Here is a 12,828-nt window from a genome sequence, read left to right as displayed (position 1 = left end):
TATTTTCCTTTGAAAATTCACCGGCAACCACCGACAACCTATTCCCTGCCATTTTTCCATACTTAATGAACGCGTGCAAGTACTCGTTACTGTGCTAATGCAATTAAAACGCTTACGGTGAATTATAAATATTTGCATGAATAAGTAAGTATCCTACCAAACGAGATTATCGCCGGTTATCGCCACTCTTACGTGTAACCACCCTTCAATAGCCTCCCCCCGCGTACCTCGTCCCGTGGTCGTTAACATTTATCGCCGGCGACGTTAAAAAACTCGCCCCCTCTGCCCCCGATATCGATCACCATCTACGAAACCGCGCCTACACGATGCTCTCTGCGCTCTTTTTTCGCGAGTCACCCGATGGCGCGGCACTGGAATTTTAATCAAGATAATTTCTTTCGATCACGTATTTTACTGAATTTTGATTCATACCTCTTTAATTCGGAACTTCGTTCCGTTTAAAGAATATGCATAATCCGTCGTTATATGTCGTCGCACGAGATTACTCGAAAGTTTGATTAGAAAACTTGGTTGAGATTAAATCGATTGATCGCTCAAGCTGCTAGAAATTTAGCAACTCGATATTTACTCGATAAATATTTATTTTTATTTAACGAGGATCCTTTGTCAAAGTTAATCACGCGTTTAAAGTAAACTTCGTCATACGATCATCGAGATAAAGTAATTGATACGAATAATCCAACAGTATTTTAAGAAAAATAAAGCTGAATATAGAAAGAGGAAATATCAGAATCATTACAGTTTGCCTGTATAAAATAATTCGATGTTTAACAAACACCAAAACCAATATAGACAACGATAACTGGAAACTTCAGAATCATCGTTATTCCTTCATTGAATCGCTCTATAGCGTTTAACCCGACTTTTTTCAAACTATGGAGTTTTTAATTTACACATTCTTAAAAGCGTCTCTGCCTATCGATTACCGGCTGGAAAATAACTGAAAAGAGCGTCGTTCCACCCTTCCGTCTCGTCGGTGCGGAACGCGGCTCGTCGACAAATGGTCGCGCAAGGGCGCAGCAGCAACTAATATCAAGCGTTATTTCTTTTTTCATTAGTAACTAGCGAACTGTTTAACGTTCCACGGTAGATATTTATAAAGCGGGCGTCGCACCCCCGCCCCAGCAGTTGGTCCAAGGGGGCACGAGGAGGCCAGAGGGTGAGCCGTAGGATGAGGCGACGGTAGAGGAAGGACGAGGAGGAACGAGGAACGAGGAAGAGCAGAAGGGTGGTGGTGGCGGTGGTGCGCGGACTTTTGGGGTGGTCGGTGCCCACCTATCGACCCTCTCGGCTCCTGGTACCCTTTCTTTTCCTCCCTCAGTCCACCGGGCCTCTCTCTTTCTCTCGCGTTTTCTCTCCGCTCGCCTCGTCCTCGCGCCTGGCCAGCGACCGACCTTCGTGCGCGCACACGAGAAAAAAGCACGCAGCCAGAGAGGATTGAAGCGAGATCGAGATTCGCAGAGAGAGAGTGCGAGAGAAAAAGAGAGGAGGCGACGCGTAGCGTACAGCAGGCTGGTATATCTGTGTACGTGAGCTCGCGCTCGCGATAGGATTGAGAGAGGCGAAGCACGGCCGAGAGAGCGCAAAAGCTTACTACGGACACACGGAACGACGAACGCGCGAGTAGAACGCGCGTACACGTATACACGACCAGACACACGATCACATATACGCACGCGGGCACATCCTAATTTTAGCAGGCATTCGGCGCAGCTGTGCCACCCACACGTATCGTGCGGGCTCGAAACTCCGAAATTTCGTGCAAATAGCACGGGAAGGAAGCCGTCCCTGATTAAACCGGTTATTTCCTAGGGAAAAAAGAAGCGGCCGGCCGGCGCGAAATTTACAGGAAATCGGGTTATTAGTCTCCGGATCGCGAGAGCTTCTCGTCGATCGACGCCTCGCAGTCTCGTTACGTTCTTCGTTCTTTATTTTCACCGTGTACCTTCGTCTGATCGTGGTGTTATTTTAATCAGCGATGAAAACCTTCTACGTCCCGTTTTCTCCTCGCCTTCTTCCGTCTACGAGCATTTTCAATTCGATCGTGAAAGTTTCGAATTTTATCTCCTTTGTCGTCGCTTAACTTCGATTACTTCGTTACGAATTTTTCACGTCGACCGGTAGTAAAAAGTCCTGCACCTGCTGTATCGTAGCCGGTCTTCCCGTTCCTCTCTTTCGAGAATCGTGCATTCCAGGGACCTCGATCAGCCGGATAAATTTCGTGCGTTACGTTCGATTCAATTAGTCGGTCGTGACAGATTTGCATACAAAATTAGAAACCGGTAACCGGTTGATACCTTGATCGCTCTCGTTGATAACGCGATTCTAACGGGCACCGAACCGTTGGTATTGTCATTAATTCGATTGCTCGCGCGTCCGGGCTGATTATTTATGTTTCGTCAGGATTCTTCCGTGACATCAGCGTGAGTAGGGGGAGTGGCGGACGAGAGGCTGCCTGTTTTTGTTACTCATTCATGACCGCCGCTTTGATGTGGAACGGATCAATCAGAATGATATAATTCTGCGTATACATCAATTAGCAATAATGATAATTATCGCTAATGTTTGTAGATAGCTGATAGTGGTCGTGCACGGGGAATAGATGTATTTTTGGAAATTATGCGTCCACGTTACGGGTTACATCAGGCACCGATGGAAATGTCCGTTTAATGTCTATTCTGTTCTACGTGTCACTCTCCGGGCGTCTCCATTTAGGGGAGTAATATCCCTATGCGTTTTCAAATTATCTACACATATCTTCTCGGTGTATTGAGGGTAATTTGTTCGATGTTGCGGTACTCTAAACGTATACGCGATACGAAAAGATTGATACACAGTTCTCAATAAAATAGAATCTTTTGCTTGTTAATTGATTAGTTACTAGAGTTTGGATCGTAAATTTTAGATGTAGATTCGGAGGAATATTGTAACCGATATAACAGAGAAAAAGAAAGAAATCGATTAACGAAATGGAATAAAAATTATTATCGGAATTTAAAGCGTATTAAAAACTATCCTTCATTTCCAAAAATACAAAGAGGAAGTGGTTTGTTAAATTTTCAAATCCTAACATGCACTCGTCAAATTAGCGCAGGTAACAATTCAATATCGTTATTCTTAAACTATCGTTGTATCGATTAGTTTCAGTGCGAGGCTGATTATTTATATAGCTCGTTTTTTATTCTTCCAACTAAAACGTAATCTTCATATATCTAAAATCGTAAATGTCGATAAAATTATAAAGAAGATTTGATAGCCATAAATTTATAAATTGGTTGTTGCTATAATTAATCTAATGCGAAATAATTCCAAGAACTGGGCACAATATTGAAATAAATGTAGGCAAGTTTAGTCTTACTTTTGTTCTTTACTTCTACTTCGCATCGTCCACGTCCAATTATTTAATAATTCAAATTCTGATTTCCTTGAATTCGTTTTAGCTAGCGTAGGGAACTGCTACTCGTATTTCGAACATTATTATTCATATTTCCAGGCAAATTGAATCCATCATCTTTACAACTTCTCACTGAAACCCTGCACGAACAACCTCGTTACGTCTCTACAAATTCACGGCGTACGACCTGTGACAACAAAATTTCCCCGATCGTTAATCGATTACTCCCTCCATCAACGGCGGCGCGAGCCATAAACGAAGATCGAAACCCCGTGGCCATTCTCACGAGCTAATTTTTCCTGCGCGTGTATCGCGTATTCCTGAAAAAAGAGCGCAGTCATGGCTCCCGCCCTGCACCGGCGATACACGGTGCACGCAATCGCGCGCACATTACAAAAAAATTACAGGGAATACCGGCGGGAACGGCGAGTCTCCTTTCCTGGTGAATTCGAAATCTCGGAAATTCAACTAATTATAACTCCGGACCAAGGAGAATTACACAGCTTGCTGCGTTCGTAATACGCGATCAGCGTCCCGGCGAATCGTAACGATTGCAAAAATGTGTCCGCATATCATAGCCGTCTCTTGGCAGGACAAATTTTCTAGGGGAGAAATTCTGGCTAGTCTCATTCTAGTCTGACTACTATTTTCTGCTCTTTTTCCGTTTCGTGTTTTGTATTTTTTCTTTCTTTCTTTTTTTCATTCCTTTTTTCATTCTTTATACGTCCAGTATCTCCGCACCATTCCCTTTTTAGTGTTGTCGTGCTCGTTTCGCGTGCGTGGGCGCATACGTTTCAATTGTTTGCCTTTTAAATAGTATAACGTCGGCCACGCGGCACGCTTCATTTGCGGAAACGCGACCACCACGGAAATTGGGACGCGACTATTAATCAACCCCGCCGCGAATACATCGCGACTTGGACTTGCGTTTAGATAGCCTAACTTTCTTTGGTGGGCCGAAATTGTAGCGTTTTAAGTAAAATTCGAACAGTGGACGAACTTTTGTGTCATTGTACGATTTATTTGTTAGATAATTTCTTAGAGGATTTGGGAGTCATTTAAATATTCTTCGTGGAATTTATCTCTTCGTATCGATACATCTGGTAGTTCCATCTTCCTAATGTAAATGAGAGATGCATGATTTGAAACGTATTATAATTAAAGGATAGTTAACTATACAGCTAATGAGGGCAAATATTTAAATTTAAAGAGTGTCCAAATTAACATTAACAATTTTTTGTTATTCCTAAAGAGCTTCCATTAATACATTTGATAGCTTGATGACATTTTTTAAATGTAAACGGAGTTTTCGATGTATTACGATATAAATATGGTGAAACTTATTAATCATATTTTTTCATTTTGTCTTTGCTTATATTAATACGTTGCTTTATTACTAGTAGTTTTTGTTAAATATGGAAAGGAAGGCCATTTGGAAAGGAAGCATGATACATAGATTAAACTGAATATAATTTTCAGTTATCTTTAGATAAATTTGGCATCCTAAACGTCAGAAAGTATTTGAAATGAAAGTAGATATTTAATAGAATTACCGAATTGCTTTCGTGATATAGATAATATCATCTAATTAACTTTAATTTCCTTTTCAATTTTCTTCCCTTTCTGTAAGCAGTTTCGCTTATAACGAATTTGATTAAACGAGATAATTAATACGCCAAATTCCATAAAATCGCCGAATCACATTTTCCATAATGTTAGAAATATAACCAACAAATTCACGACTTTCTAATCCGTTCTGTTCACTTTTCATATTCCCAACACGTAATTACAAAACTATCATTTCATAATAATTAAACTGCGAATATTTATGTGCTTCTGTGCCTAACGCCTAAAAGTAGAAACATACGCATAAGACATTTCATTTCTCTTGTTATATTCACAACAATATTAAAATGCATAAATATCCGCAGTCTAATAACAATTAAATGTCCTAATGATATCGCCGTGTATTCGATAATTCCCTGTATTCAAAATCGAACAGAACGAAAACTTGACCTAACTAAGTCCGCGTAATCTATCCCAACATATTTAACTAATAACGGTGAAACAACAAATAACTGAAATATCCTCGAAACGAGGCGATAATCCCAAATTCCACAGACACACTTAAATTTCCGGGCAAGCAGAAATCGCCGGATCTCTGGCGGTGTTTCCTCTCCAGAGGATTCCTCGAGATCGGGTTCTTGCGCGCGTTCGCGCATCACGTGCAAGTTTTCTCACGTGGCAGTCGGTCAGGGCCGCGGAGAGTACGCGGTTGACAAAAAGGGGGATAGTGTCGATGGGAAACGAAAGAGCGATATCTGCCGGCCGATCGGTGGCCGCTACTGGACGTGTGTAGGCGATGTAGAAAGGGGGTGTCGATGCCGGGTGGAGGGACACGGGCTCGATGATCCAGAGGGGTGAGTGCAGAGTTTACCTATAACCCATAAATCGACCCCACTTTTCTATTAAGAGACGCACGATTGACTTGCGTTGTTCAGTTTCCTTCCCCCGATACCGTCGCTGCACGCCTCTTTCTGTCTTTCTTTTTGCTTTGCCTACCCCTCTCCCGCCTTCGTGCACCGATCGCTACACCATCCTACACCCCCACCTCATCGTTGCTTCTCCGAATCGCTCGTCTTTTTCCCTCCAGCCGCTCCCCACCATTGCAACGTATCCTGCGCAAAACTCTCGTTCAATCCCTTCCAACCTGTTCGTCGTCGACTACCTTTCTTTTTTCCCCAAATTTTTTTTTACCTTTCATTTCCACCCTTTTTTTCCCCTGCCTGCTTTTTCCCGTTCTTCCTTTTTCCGCTCGCCTGAGAATTCCATCTTCTTCACTCGCCCCGCGCGTCCGGAAAACACGGCCAACCCCGTATCGGCGTAGAGGGCGGGAGAGGTGCAAATACTTGGCCATCTGTTTTCCACGAGTCGAACGTACGAAACGCCGTTCCCGCCGTTCCCATTGACTTCGATGCGACCGATCGCGACTACGTCCGATCGATCACGTGCCTCGCTTGGAGGTGAACGCTTTCGTCGCGTCGACGCGCGCCTCTCGACGCGCCAGGGTCGCCAAGCTCCTACGCGGAATATACGTTCTTCTCTCGTGTAGCCTCTTGTTCGACCACGTCGCGAGCGCTATTTCAATGTCTCTCGACGATAATTTATGTTTCTCGCGGCAGTTTTCCTCGACCATATCAAACAATTACGTGAAATTCGGCAGGAACTTCGTTAGACGGTGCACCTCTCGTCTCGTAATTGTGCGCTGTCGACCATTTAACGCATCATCGATGCAGATGCTTTTCGCTTCGTGGATTTTCAACCCGCAGCTAGAGTAACCCCGCTCGTTATCCATGCACGCGGACTTTTGCTTCCGAGAGTTTAATGTCGGCAAATTTCCTTAGTTTTAAGCGTCGAAAGCTCGCCAGGCCATTGTTTTTCGGCAATTTACGACTTGGGATAAAACGAACGATTGAAAAGATCGGATATTAAAGAAGAATAAAACTGATACCGTGAGCTACGTTATCATAAAACCGTTCGCATGACGGTTCGCGTTTCTAGTTCCGTTCGTTGCGTACCATGAAACAGCCCCCCAAGTGGCAGTTTTCTACTAAATCTGCAAACTACTGCAATTAACGACTTCGAAACTAAACGACGCCAATACAAACTTCTCTGTACAACGCGTTCGTCCGCGTAAACTGTTCCCCGTCGTTTCGCCAATATTCCCCGTGTTCCTCGATCAAAACGTCCAACCCGGTGAAATGAGCAAACGAAATGGAAGAGTAACCTGGTCGAAGGAAAGCGTTGAAATGGACCAAACTAGAAAAAAAGCATGATAGTGGGGGAAAGGGGAAAAACGAGGAGGACGGCCTCGGTTGAAACGAGTTCTCTTCCTTTCGCGTCATTGAACGGATACACGAGACTGACGTGTTTCATTGTATTCGCGAATTTCACGATTATATAATTTCTTGACGTTTCGAAAGCGAGGCGTGCGCGCGCGTGCCAACGCATCGCCATTGAGCGTACCGATGGAAATCCAGGGATAATTACACGCGGCTGTGGCATAATTATAATTATCGAAGCTCACAAACCAGCCCTTTAAATTTCGTTAAATTTTACACGCGCCCGTGCACTACAGGCTGCAGGGCCGTGAAGGGAGGCAGAGATAGAGCCACAGAGAGACTACCGTTAGAGAGAAGTTCATAGCTGTTCATACGTGCGTAATACGACGAGCTATGAACGTTTGTACGGATTGGACCTCTTGATGAATCTCGTTAATTTTCCTCGTCGCGGATATCAACACAATTAAAGCACGATCTTCGATCAGTGAAGACAGTTACTGTCTGTTGCTCGATAGAAAAGTTAAGTCTTTAAACGAAAGTTACAACCTTTCGTGCATTTCGTTCGATGATATTGATTCACGAGATAAAAATTTGATTTTGGTGTAAGAGGTTTGTGAGAAAACTCGCTGCACGAATGACGATGGTCCTTTGTAAAATTTTAGACAATATCAGGATTTTTAGGTAGAATAACGAGCAGTCGAATTAAAATTAACAATTTACATTGCACCAACCGGGAGACAGGCAACCGGGCACCGTGATACCGTTGTTCTGTACGCATTAAATTATTGTTTTGCACGGTAGGTTTATATTCTGATTACCTTATAATTGCGAGACATCTCGCGAAATAGCCGAGCCAACGGGATTTGCATTTATCAGCCGGAACGTTTTCGCCTGGTTCTCTTTTTCTTTCCTGGAAGAATGTTAATTACGTGGAAGATTTGCGAGTCGAACAAACGCGTTTCATGGTTTGAATAATTTTTGTTTGTCTTCTTGCTACTTCCACATTTTACCATCGAAACTTCTTTCGTTCGATTTATTTAACCCTGTATAATTACTATTCCAATTACTTCAAGTTTTTCCGATTTCCTCAGTAATAACCACCTCCAAACATTTTTCTGAATATCCTTTATACTTTAGAATGGAAAATTTTGTTTGTATTTTACTATGAAAATTTCTTCTTCCCCTGGACTTACTTTAACGCTGTTCAATTAATATGCCGATTTCAAATCTTTTTGCTGTTAAATCTTTGTTTAATATTCTTTTGTGTTACAGAGTAAAAAATGTTGCTTTCTTTATACTTGAACGAAAATTGTTTTCCATATTTTATCATAGAAGTCTCTTTCATTCGATTCATTCAATTCTATGTAATTAGTATTCCGATGTATCTCGCATTTCTAAACTAACTAACTGTAAATAACTGTTCTAAAAAAAATTTTGCCAATAGTCTTTTTTTAATGAAAATTTTTGCAAACTTCATTCGCAGATGAAAATTATTGTTTACGTGGTACGTAATTTTGAATAACAAATTAAAAAATCACCTGATTTTCTAATTTCAACGAATCCTGTCCTTTAATATTCCCTTTGAATTCCTCATCTAAAATTTCCCTTCTAACTTCCTCTTTTAACATTCGCGTACTAATAAAGCGCCACAGGAATTGTACGATACTAATTTAGGCTCGTATTCAGAATAAAATTCAGTTGGCGTGCTTCATGACAAAATTCATAGACAAATTTCAGCGGATGGGCGCAACGTGGTATCGCGTCGATGGCTGTTCACGATATTCCAGCGAATTTGATGTTAATCATTCGTTCATTTACAAACGCACCATGATGAAGAACGAACTGCTCGATCTCATTATTGTTACGTCGGCTAAAACTATGTTTAATCTTCCATGATGATGATTCATGTTCGTTTCAAGCGGAAATGAAAAGTTCATTCTCTTCTTAATTTAATCTTTTTTGGTTTCTGTTGCTTCTCAAATTGGACTGATCGAACGCCCCGCCAAGCGAAAAGGCGATAAACCAACCATGGGAACGATTGATAGGTGTTCGATTAGCATCGAGCACGAATTATCGACCCAAACAAGCTTCAAGAAGCTTGCACGAGCTAAGTACACATTTCTCCAAGTCGGACAAATATTGACTCCTTTGGATACACACGATCGAGAGATGGTCATTCATCGGATCAAATTAGCTCTAATTAAGAAAATATTCCACGACAATACGAGAATAGATGGAATGTTTTTAACGTGATTTAGCGTTTGAAAAATTCATCGACGTTCTTAAACCTAAATTCATCTTACTTTTTCGAAAACGTCCCTACGGAATATCGTACGTATATTCACATAGCTACTTTTGGTCGTTTACGTTCGCAATATTTTCAAGCTGTCGCGTAAATATGAAATAACGCTGAGCACATTATCAGTAATCACAGCGCGTCGAGTGCGGATTATATCTCAAATTCTAATCCGCAGATATCAACTCTTAAATCCTGTAAATCTATCGTTTATAACATCCACGAGCTTTGCTAATCGTTCGGCATAATCGGCTGTTAAATCGAGTCCTCGCTGTGGTCCCACTTCACAGGGCGTTATTTTATAACGTAGTCAGATTCATCGATTTCCACGATAACATCCACCAAGTACGATTTTCCATCGATTCATCGAAAACCAAGGTTCGTGAAATCGCGTCAAACCTGCCTCTAAACAAGCCCGGTTGACCGATGCTAAATTCGTTGCCTGCGTTCAAATTTAGGCTGAACCAGCGTGTTCGGTCGACGTTGGGGTTGCGTTCGATCCTGACAAATCCCGATCGAATTACGTACTAGCAGATCAATTAAAAAGCATACGAACGAAATCGATACGACATAGAGCGAATCATCTAATCAAGTCCGCCACGATTGTCCTGCGTTTCTTCTTCAATAACGATGGAAGCGGAGCAGCTTCCATAAATCGATCGGAAACATCAATAGCATTCAGCGCGACTCATTAACCATAGGGACCAATCGATTCCTGAGCCGAGTCCGTATAAACACTCGATCAAAGACGTACGTACACATTACACGAGCCAAGTACAATGCACACAGACAGTCGGCGTCGTAGCCACGGGCCTGTTTGAGAGACCTCTTAAAACACACCCTTGCAGCTCACAGCGGCGAGAGAAGGAAAGCTGGTCGGCGAGCTGTTGCTGGTCGTCGTACTAGTCGTCGTCGTCGCTCTCATTCAAAGGATAACAGAGACAAGAGAAGAAGAGACAAGAGAGGAGAGAGGCCGCGAGATGTATAGCGTGTGAAGGGGTAGTAGTTAACGAGGGGAAAAAAAAACCGGTGGAAAAATTAGAAAAATTGGGGTGGGGGGTAGTTGGGGGAGAACAGTAGGTGAAAAAAGACGAACGAGGGGAAAGCTGTGTTGGAAGCGAGAAGGAAAAAGATCACGGGGTAGCAGGGAAAAGGGTGCCGCCCCCGCGAGAAATTTCGGTCCCGCGGCCATTGCAGCGGGAGGGCGTGGCCGCGCAGACGCTGCCAAAGAAAAATCGTCGCTCGCGACCAGGAAAAGCAGCGCGCGCCGTGCCGGAAACGCGCGACGCGTTGCGCGAAAGAAAAAAACGGGGTGCAGGGAGGGCGCGGGGGTCGCTGGCTAAGAGGACAGGAAGAGAGAGGCAAATGCGCACGAGCGGGCAAAGAGGGCGCCCTTTCGCTCCGCCGGAAGTCGCCCTCTTCCTTTCTCCTTTACGTTAGTATCGTCGGTACCTCTTTTTCCACATCGCTCTCTGCTACCCTTCGTGTCCTCTCTGTCCCTCGCGTCGAACTTTCTCCTTTTTCCTCGTAGCCTCTCCGCTTCACGATCGAGAACATCGTATAACCGTAGCGCTTTTCGGCCTGCTCTTTCTTCACCGAGAGCTGGCTCGGTTACCTCTCTTTCGCTCGCCATCGTCGTCATCCCCATCGCGTCACGGTTACCGAGCCGCCTGCTTTCGTCCCTTCTCCACTCGCGTCCCTCTACTCGCGACTTTACTCTCGGCTCTGTCTGTTCCACGTTAGTCGACACAGAAGGAGACAAGGTAGGAAAGGAAGAAGAGGGTGAACAGCGGGATTAGCGGCCTGAGGGGGTTCATAGAGGATGGCGGGGGGGGGGGCAAAGCGTGCGTACAAGTAGAGAGCGAGCATCAAAATTATTTTCCAGTGGGCACCACCGCCGGCGCGGTACCAGCCCGAAATTTCAGCCCTTTAATTTCAGATGGTATGATAATTCGCGGCGATATTTCACACGAGTCTGGAACCTGGCTCAACGTGGATTTTATTGCGGCCGGCCGGTACAGTCGGCTACCAAGAGGGAGAGGGCGGGGTCGGGGCAAAAATTTCCACGGAATTACGGAAAGGGGTTCACGAGAAAGGACGGTCTACGAAGTTGTTAATTAATCTAGGCATCTAGATATTCTGCTCCTCTCTACGCTGACGCTCTACGCAGCTTGTCTGACGAAACTCGCAAATACACTGGATGCATCATCAATTTACGCTCGAAGCGAACACGGGCCACGCGTGTTGAGTTATTCGGCTGACTCGCGCCGAATGGCAGAAGGCGGCAACTTCTTCCGCTTCCAGAGTCGCGTCGTCGCGATACGCGTCGTGGCACGTGATCGTATCAGGAAACTTTAAAAAAGAAATATCTCCTATACTCACATCGCTGATGCCCTTCGTTTTATTTTTACAGGTTCACCAGTAACGTTGATTCGATCGTGGGCGAAGCTGGCTGGAGATCGAGTCAAATTATCTGGAAGAAGAATGCAATGGCGATGATCGAGCTCCGACGATGATTGCGCAAAGAATAATTTTTGCGTCATCAAAGGCGTTACAAAATTAGTAATTAACTTGTTTCTCGTTATAGCCGCTATATATCGTATAAGCCGTTGAGAAGCTTAATTGATCTGCTCTGAAAAGTTCAAAAAACTGATGACATTACAAATGCTATTCTTCTACGTTTATTTTAGAATTTATCTTAGAATTTAATTTCGAATTAATTATTAGCGTTTAATTATTGATCAATTACTTAAGTAATGAGATTAAGAACTTGATAAAAAATGGAGTTCATCAATTTGTCTTCTGAGAGAAAGATATATATGGAAATGTATGCATTATGAATAGAATAGAAATATATGTGTCTGTATGTAAAAGATTAGCGTTGCAAATTTCATACAGGCAACCTGTAAATTGTTTCCTTACTATTATTTAATATTATTTATCTTTTAGAATATTTGTTGTATTTCTAGGAATAGTATTTTTAGGTGAGATAAAGGTAATTTGGTACACGTGTTATGGGTAAAAGCCGAATTCTGTCAATAGTAGTTGCAAATGCTTTTCGTCTATAGGAACTAGTTTACTCTAGTTAATTACAAAATTAATTGTGTGTTGTTAATTAAAACTAGATAAATACGTTTGGGTATTTCTAGAATTAACTAGTTAATAGTAGTATTAACGAAAAGCTTCTGGTCAAATTAGTTTTGGAAATTAGTCGGATCGTGCATAGATAAATCTCGAAACGTGTAATTAAAAATTACTACTAACTAATAACTAAT

At 42.9% G+C, this 12,828-nt stretch overlaps 1 long non-coding RNA gene across 1 annotated transcript in view; it reads left to right on the top strand.

Annotated features, from left to right (window-relative positions):
• LOC125385094 overlaps positions 1-12,463 on the top strand; it is a 44,886-nt gene extending 32,423 nt beyond the window's left edge. Inside the window, exon 2 of the long non-coding RNA XR_007224060.1 lies at positions 11,967-12,463. This is a non-coding gene — a long non-coding RNA (uncharacterized LOC125385094). The remainder of the gene's footprint in view (positions 1-11,966) is intronic.
• The last annotated feature ends 365 nt before the right edge of the window (positions 12,464-12,828 follow it).

This window comes from Bombus terrestris, chromosome 5, assembly GCF_910591885.1.
Source record: "Bombus terrestris chromosome 5, iyBomTerr1.2, whole genome shotgun sequence".
In the NCBI taxonomy this organism is placed as follows: domain Eukaryota; kingdom Metazoa; phylum Arthropoda; class Insecta; order Hymenoptera; family Apidae; genus Bombus; species Bombus terrestris.
Note: the sequence above shows the minus strand (reverse complement) of the source record. Positions and strands in the feature narration are given on the sequence as shown.